This window comes from Xenopus tropicalis, chromosome 8 (genome assembly GCF_000004195.4).
Source record: "Xenopus tropicalis strain Nigerian chromosome 8, UCB_Xtro_10.0, whole genome shotgun sequence".
Taxonomy (NCBI): domain Eukaryota; kingdom Metazoa; phylum Chordata; class Amphibia; order Anura; family Pipidae; genus Xenopus; species Xenopus tropicalis.
Genome location: NC_030684.2, coordinates 47,222,057 through 47,229,107, shown reverse-complemented (window position 1 = coordinate 47,229,107; position 7,051 = coordinate 47,222,057).

Sequence of the window (7,051 nt, the reverse complement as noted above, 5' to 3'; positions counted from 1 at the left end):
TGTCTGAGCTGTCAGCAGTTCTAAGTCTAAGTGCTGTGTGTTCGGTGGTTGTTGGAACTGTGCGCCACATAAGTGTGTCATCTGTGCGTATCTAAGGTCTGACAAGCCGGGCTGGTGGATAATTTGCTGCAGGAGAGGTAGGGTGTGTAGTTCGCCTTTTGTATATAAGTGGTCAATACGCTTTACCCCAAGTTTAGCCCAGGATCCTGCTTCTGGGAAAGAAGCAAATTGCGGTAGGTTACTGTTTCCCCATAGTGGGGTGTCAGGTGATATTATTCCTGTGTTGTTGGTTAATAGGGTCATGGAATCCCATGCTTTTTTGGTGGCATCTGAAACTGGGAGTAGTGGGCTAATGTCCTTCCTTGTTCTGTATAGGGCATTGTGCATACTTTCTATTGAGGTGAAGTAAAGAGCTTCTAAGATTGAGGCTGGGTTTTCGGGGTCAAACACTTTCCAGTGTGCGACATGGGCACACTGGGCAGGTAGGTAGTAGAGCTCGTAGTTAGGGGATGCTAGTCCTAGTTGGTCTTGCGGGGCATTCAGTGTGTACCTAGAAAGTGTTGGTGATTTGTTACCCCAGATGAGTGCAGATTGGGTTCGGTCTATTTCTAGTAAAAAGCTTTTGGGTATATGGCACGGAGTGTTACTGAATTGATATAGGAATTTCGGTAGGAAGATCATTTTGCATATATTGATTCTTCCTATTAATGTGAGTGGTAGTTTTGTCCAGTGTTTGAGAGTCTCTGAGAATTTGTTGTATAGTGGGCGTAAGTTATGTTCAAGGAATTGTGCTGGTTCTTTATGAATCGTTATCCCCAAGTATTTGAAGCTATCAGCTACTTTAAGCATGCAGTCTGGGTCTGTCATTGTTGGGATTTGGCCATCAAGGGGAAAGATTATAGATTTTTCCCAATTGATCTGCAGGCCTGAGAATGTACCGAAGGACTTGATTATGTGTAGTACTGTTTGGAATGAGCCAATGGGGTCTGCTAGATATAACAGTGTGTCATCTGCGTATAGAGAGATTTTCTCTTCAACAGTTTTGTATATGAGTCCTTTAATTTGCTGGGAGTGTCTAATCTGTATTGCCATGGGTTCGATCGCTAGGGCAAAGAGTAATGGGGAGAGGGGGCATCCTTGGCGGGTGCCTCTAGTGAGTTGGAATGGGGTAGATAGAATTCTGTTTACTTTGACAGCTGCTTTGGGTTCACTATACATCAGCTTAAGCCACTTGGCAAAAGCGGGACCAAACCCCATTCTAGCGATTACCTCCCAAAGATAGGGCCATTCAATAGAATCGAAAGCTTTGGCTGTATCCAGAGATACTACCAATCTGGAGCCCTTATTTTCATGGGGCAGTTGCAGATTGAGGAATAGTCTCCTAAGGTTAAAGCTTGTGGATTTTGCTGGCATGAATCCAGTTTGATCTGGTTCTACTAGTGTGGATATTACTTTGGTTAGGCGTTTTGCTAGGATTTTTGCGAGAATTTTGATCTCTATGTTGAGTAAAGAGATTGGCCTGTATGAAGAACACAGAGTTGGGTCTTTTCCAGGTTTGGGGATAACTACAATGGTTGCTTCTGAGAATGATTTTGGGAGGGAGAATTCGTCAAAGGCATAGAGTAGTGTTTCGTGCAGTTTTGGGACTATTTCTCGGATGTGAGATCGATACCATTCAGCAATAAAGCCATCTGGGCCTGGAGATTTATTTGCGGGGAGAGACATAATAGCTTCTGCTATGTCAAATTGAGTGATAGGAGAGTCTATATATCTCGATTGCATGCGTGAAAACTTGGGTAAAGGGATTTTATTAAGGTAGTTATGTAACTCTGTGTTGGAGTAGTGGGCAGTGGATGTGTAAAGTGCGGCGTAGAATTTGTTAAATTCTGCGGCTATGTCTATGGGGGTAAGTAATGTCTCTCCATTGGAGGATAGTATTTTGGGGACAGCCGTGGTGCTCTCAAGTGGCTTGGCCAGAAAAGCCAATGGTTTGCCATTTTTATCGCCATAGGCGAACATAGTACTGGCTGTGTGAAGAAGTTGCTTTTTAGTTAGGTTTACTCTATGCAAGTTGAGCCGTCTAAGGGCGTCTGCGAAACTAGCGTGGTTTTCTGGCGTGGGATCAGCGGTATAAACTGTTTCATAGGAGCTCACGGCTGCCTCCAAATCTAGTAGGGTGTCTTTAGAGTGTGATCTCGCTTTAGCAATGGCTGCCTTCAGGGCACCTCTCATTACTGCTTTGAAGGCGTCCCATAATACCAGGGGGGATGCTGAATGCTGGTTGTCTAGCCAGTACAGTTTAATAGCCTCTTCAGATTCGAGTGTGATTTCAGGGATTTTTAGCCAGAGAGAGTTTAGTCTCCATTGTCTACTCGTGGAATCAGGCCGTATTTCTAGGGAGAGGAGCAACGGTGCGTGGTCTGAGATTGCTCTCGGTAGAAATTTAATTTCCCTGACTTTAGGTAGGAGTTCTGGGGAAAGTAAGGCCAAATCTATTCTGGAGAGGGACTGGTATGTAGCTGAGTAGCATGAGAATTCCTGGGTGGTGGGGTGTTTCCAGCGCCATGCGTCTACCAGATTATAAGCGGCTGACCAATTTGCTAATTTGGAGGATGTTGCTGTGGATGCTGCCAGTCTATCTATGGATGGGTTGAAGCATGAGTTAAAATCCCCCATAATGCACATTGGGGCAGGGGGTAGCTGGGTTGCGGCTGTATATATTTCCTGCAGTATTGCTTCTGTGAAGGGGGGGGGAATGTAGATGTTTCTTAGTAAGATTAAGTAACCGGCTATGGCGCAAGCTATTATCTGGTACCGACCCGACTTGTCTGAGCGAACCTCTAGTACGTCAAATGGTAAGCCTTTTCTGACCAGAAGTGAGGTACCCCTGGCATATGTGGAGTATGTTGTGTGGTGCGCGTATGATACCTATGGCCTTCGGAGTGCAAGAACTTTGTTACCTATCAGATGTGTTTCCTGGAGCATCAGGACTTGAGGATTGTGAGCTTTCAGGTAGTTGAAGACCAGTGCTCGTTTCACCTTATCATTCAGGCCCCGCACGTTCCAGGATATCAGTTTAACCGTAGCCATTGCTGTTCACGGTAGGGTATGTATTCATTTCGCAGTTCTCAGGTATAGAGAGTTCCTTGGAGCAAAACAAGGCGGTTAATCTCTCCGTTAAGAAAGAAAAGGTGGAAAAGGAAGGGAAGAAAGGACAGTAAAGGAAATAACATGTAAATAAACCCCAAACACAACCCATCCCCCACCCTGCCCGTCCCTGAAAGTTTGGTGGGCTTATATTCCCGAACTTAACCATAACTGGGGAATATGGTTGCCCATAACAAAGTTGCATCGGAGCCCTGGTGTTTAAGTAGGGACTCCGTGGGTATTTGCATCTCTAGACCCGGTGTCTTTTGCTTGTATGGACGGAGTCTTATATTGAGATAGGGTAAGTTCAGACATTGCTCAAGGAGGTAGTGACCGTATACTCCGTTTGGGAATGTCCGTCACGGGCACATCGTTTGTCGTCCTCGCGGGCTGGAGATCAGTTGGTAGTTTGTGCGTTGTAACATGTTAGCTGTGTCATCGACAATTGTGTAGACGTTGGGTATAGACAGTTGTTGTCTTTGATGGTTACTGTCTCAATACCCGTAGATGCAGATTGTGACTCTTCAGTTATTGCTTTACAGTAGCATGGGTATATGTGAGGATCTGGAGTGTAGGTGGGATCCTGTGTAGCTGGTAGATCTGGTGTTTCATTGGATAGCCAGGTAAATGGCTATCAACCCTGTGGGAGTAGATGCACATCTTTAGTGAGTGCTGAGTATATGTGAGAGTTCTGGTGGCTGCCTGTTAGCATGCCAGGAGGTGCTTATTAGCTGGAGTCTGTCAACTTATAGCGTTCACATCACCGCAGTTTGTAAAGCGACGCTCGTTGGTTTTTTGCGACTTTTTTTTTTTTTTTTTTTGCATATGATCTGTGGTGTGTAGAATAATAGGATTTACCTTGGTTGATGGGCGCTTTGGTTTCCAGGTCTGCTACAGGACTTACTCTCCACAAATGTTGCCTTTGTTCTGGTGGCAGGTACCGATGCATTAGTATAGCTGGTTGCCTCCCTGTTCCTTTAATGTCTTGGGTTTCTCTTAGGCCGTGCTTCAATCCACTCTAGTGCTTCCGCTGGTGTGGAGAAAAAGTGGGCTCTGTTGGAGTCGGTGACTTTTAATTTAGCAGGGTACAGCATAGAGTAGGGTAGGTTTAGTTCTCTCAACTGTCTTTTGATCGCAGTAAAGGTGCTGCGTACCTTTTGCAAATGTGTAGAATAGTCAGGATATAGGGATACTGGTGATCCATTGTGCTCCAATTGCCCTGCCGCTCGTGCTGCCGTTAGCGCTGTGTCGCGGTCCCGGAAATGAAAGAGGCGTATTAGGAAAGGGCGCGGGGGAGCACCAGGCGGCCTGGGGCGCCCCGGTACTCGGTGTGCTCTCTCGACCGAGTAATGGGGGGTGAAGGCCGCTTGCGGTAGAAGTTGCTTAAGCCAGCGTTCGGCGAAATCAACAGGGTTGCTCCCTTCCGAGCCCTCTGGCAGACCCACTGCTCTTACATTATTTCGGCGTTGCCGATTTTCGTAGTCGTCTAGCAGTGCAGCTTGTTGTTTAAGTTGAGCCCGCAAGTTGTCAACTTGTGTTACCAGTGGGGTGCATACATCTTCCAGCGTGCTCACTCTATTCTCTACCGCTGTTGTGCGTTCCTGAATAGTTTGCAAGTCTACTTTGATAAGGGAGAGGTCTATCTTGACCTCTTCTATGCGGGCAGTGAGAGTTGCTTGGCAGGTTGCTATTGCTGAGAGCACCGGAGCTAGCGTGTTATCAGGAGCAGGATCCTCCGGCGGTGCAGGTGAAGAGGGCGCGTCGGCGCCATCTTGTGCAGGCCTCCGCACGAACTGATCAAGTTTTTGTGAGACTTCTGCATTTCTTTTGGGTCCTTTGTTGCCCCCCATGTTGCCTCAATTCAGAGGGGTATTAGAGAGGCAAATAGGGTAGAGTGAGTCAGGGTCAGAGTGAAAGCAGGATCAGTGTACCCACGGAGCTCAGCACGATGCGACTTGTTAGCTCGGCATTCGGCCACGCCCCAGATTTGATAGATTTTTAGAGAATACAAATGTAAGAATATTTTTCGGGCCCCCCGCCATAATAGTTACAAACAATGATCCCCAACCAGTGGCTCAGGAGCAACATGTTGCTTACCAACCCCTTGGATGTTGCTCCCAGTGGCCTCATAATTAAATTCCTGGCTCGGGGGCAAGCTTTAGTTGTAAATAAGAACATGTGTATTGCAAGACACAGCCTCCTGTGATCTGCTAGTACACAGGGGCTACCAAATAACCAATCACAGCCCTTATTTGGAACCCTTGGGTACAAGTTTCATGCTTGTATTGCTCCCCAAAGCATGTCTTCTGGAGTACCCAATTTCTTTATCTCCTATGCCTGTATGTAATGTACCAATGGAATTACATTGCCTTAGGTCCTGTGACTAAGGGGCTAACATGGGCACTGAACACTGTTTTTACTTGTAAATGAAATTTCAGTTGGTATTTAGCTGCCGTGCTGTGTATCTAGTTATGTCACTGTGCGAGACAGGGCTTCCTCCCCTAAGCCCCCCGGCTCTGTACTGTCAGATAGAAATGTGCATGATACTGTAAGGATTCCTGTGGCGTCTGTTTGCTGGGAAACTGTTCTGCAGTATATATTTATAGAGGTGCCAGCGGGCACTGCCTACTGTGTACATCCGCATCTGGTACAGGACAGAACACTTCTAGAGCTGGGAAGAGAAATCAGAATTATGTGTTTAGGATTGGGAAGGGGTTCAAATCTCTAGTGCTAAATGGAAGCCATGAACACGGGGAAAGGGAAGCTATGGAAAAAGCTCAGAAGGGATTTCACAGTAATGATCAGAATTCTTTGCACTTTATCCAGGGTCTATTTTTCATCTGTATGCTTATCAATAAGTGTATAAAGATTTCTAACATCTATGCCTTCCTATCCATAAATGACACTCTTGTCTATCTCTTTCTATATGTGACACTGTATTTATGCTGCCATGTGTTCTGGAGTATTATACATGAAATTAGTCATGGAACACTATAAAGGAATCCATCTGTCTGTCTATCTATCATGTCTGTCTATCTATCTGTCATGTCTATCTAACGTATTATCTATATTTTCATGTCAGTCTTTTATATAATAATCAGTTCTTTATCTGTCTCTTTTGTCTATATCCATAAAAAAAGACAATAAATGGCCATAGAAGGATGACCTTTGCAGGAGATATGTATAGGCATATATACCCACCCAGAGAGGAATGGGGGGGGGGGGGGGGGCTGGCAGATGATGACATATACAGTACACCTTACAATAAGCACAGTACTAAAACAAAACAATAGACTTGTTCTGAATATCATGATGATTTGCTACCTACATTTAAACATATTATTTGTACTTCCTCCCACCCCCACAGAGCCGTGCATATATTATGCCATGCTAGTACAGTGAAGGCTGCAAATGACTGACGGATTTCAGATTCTACTAAAGTAGCATTCTCTCCAAACTCATGCCTGAAGTCCTGGGTGCATTCTCCCTGCCCCTGCAGCACCCACTGGGTGTTTGCGCAGAGAGCCGCCAGCCCATACGTATCTGTTTCCCTCACTGGATGTGCCCTAATGCAGATGCTATGCAAGAGGCTTCCTCTATATAGAGATATTTGTCATCGATAATCTTCTCCCCTTAATACACTGCTCCCCTGTGACTCATAATAGCCAACGTGCCTGTTGCTATGACAACTTCTCAATAAGTTTTTCCTGTTTTGCCAAATGGACAGTAAGAAAACCTTTGCTTTAACCTCTTCAGCGCTGGAAATGTCCAAGGGCGTTTTCAATTGATCAGCAACCAGCTGGAAATGTGTTGGAAATTATCTTTCCTGTTGTCCTATCATAAAACTGCCTTAAGCTAAACCATTTGTTTGCCAAATAAGATACTATTTCTGTTCTAATTTGAT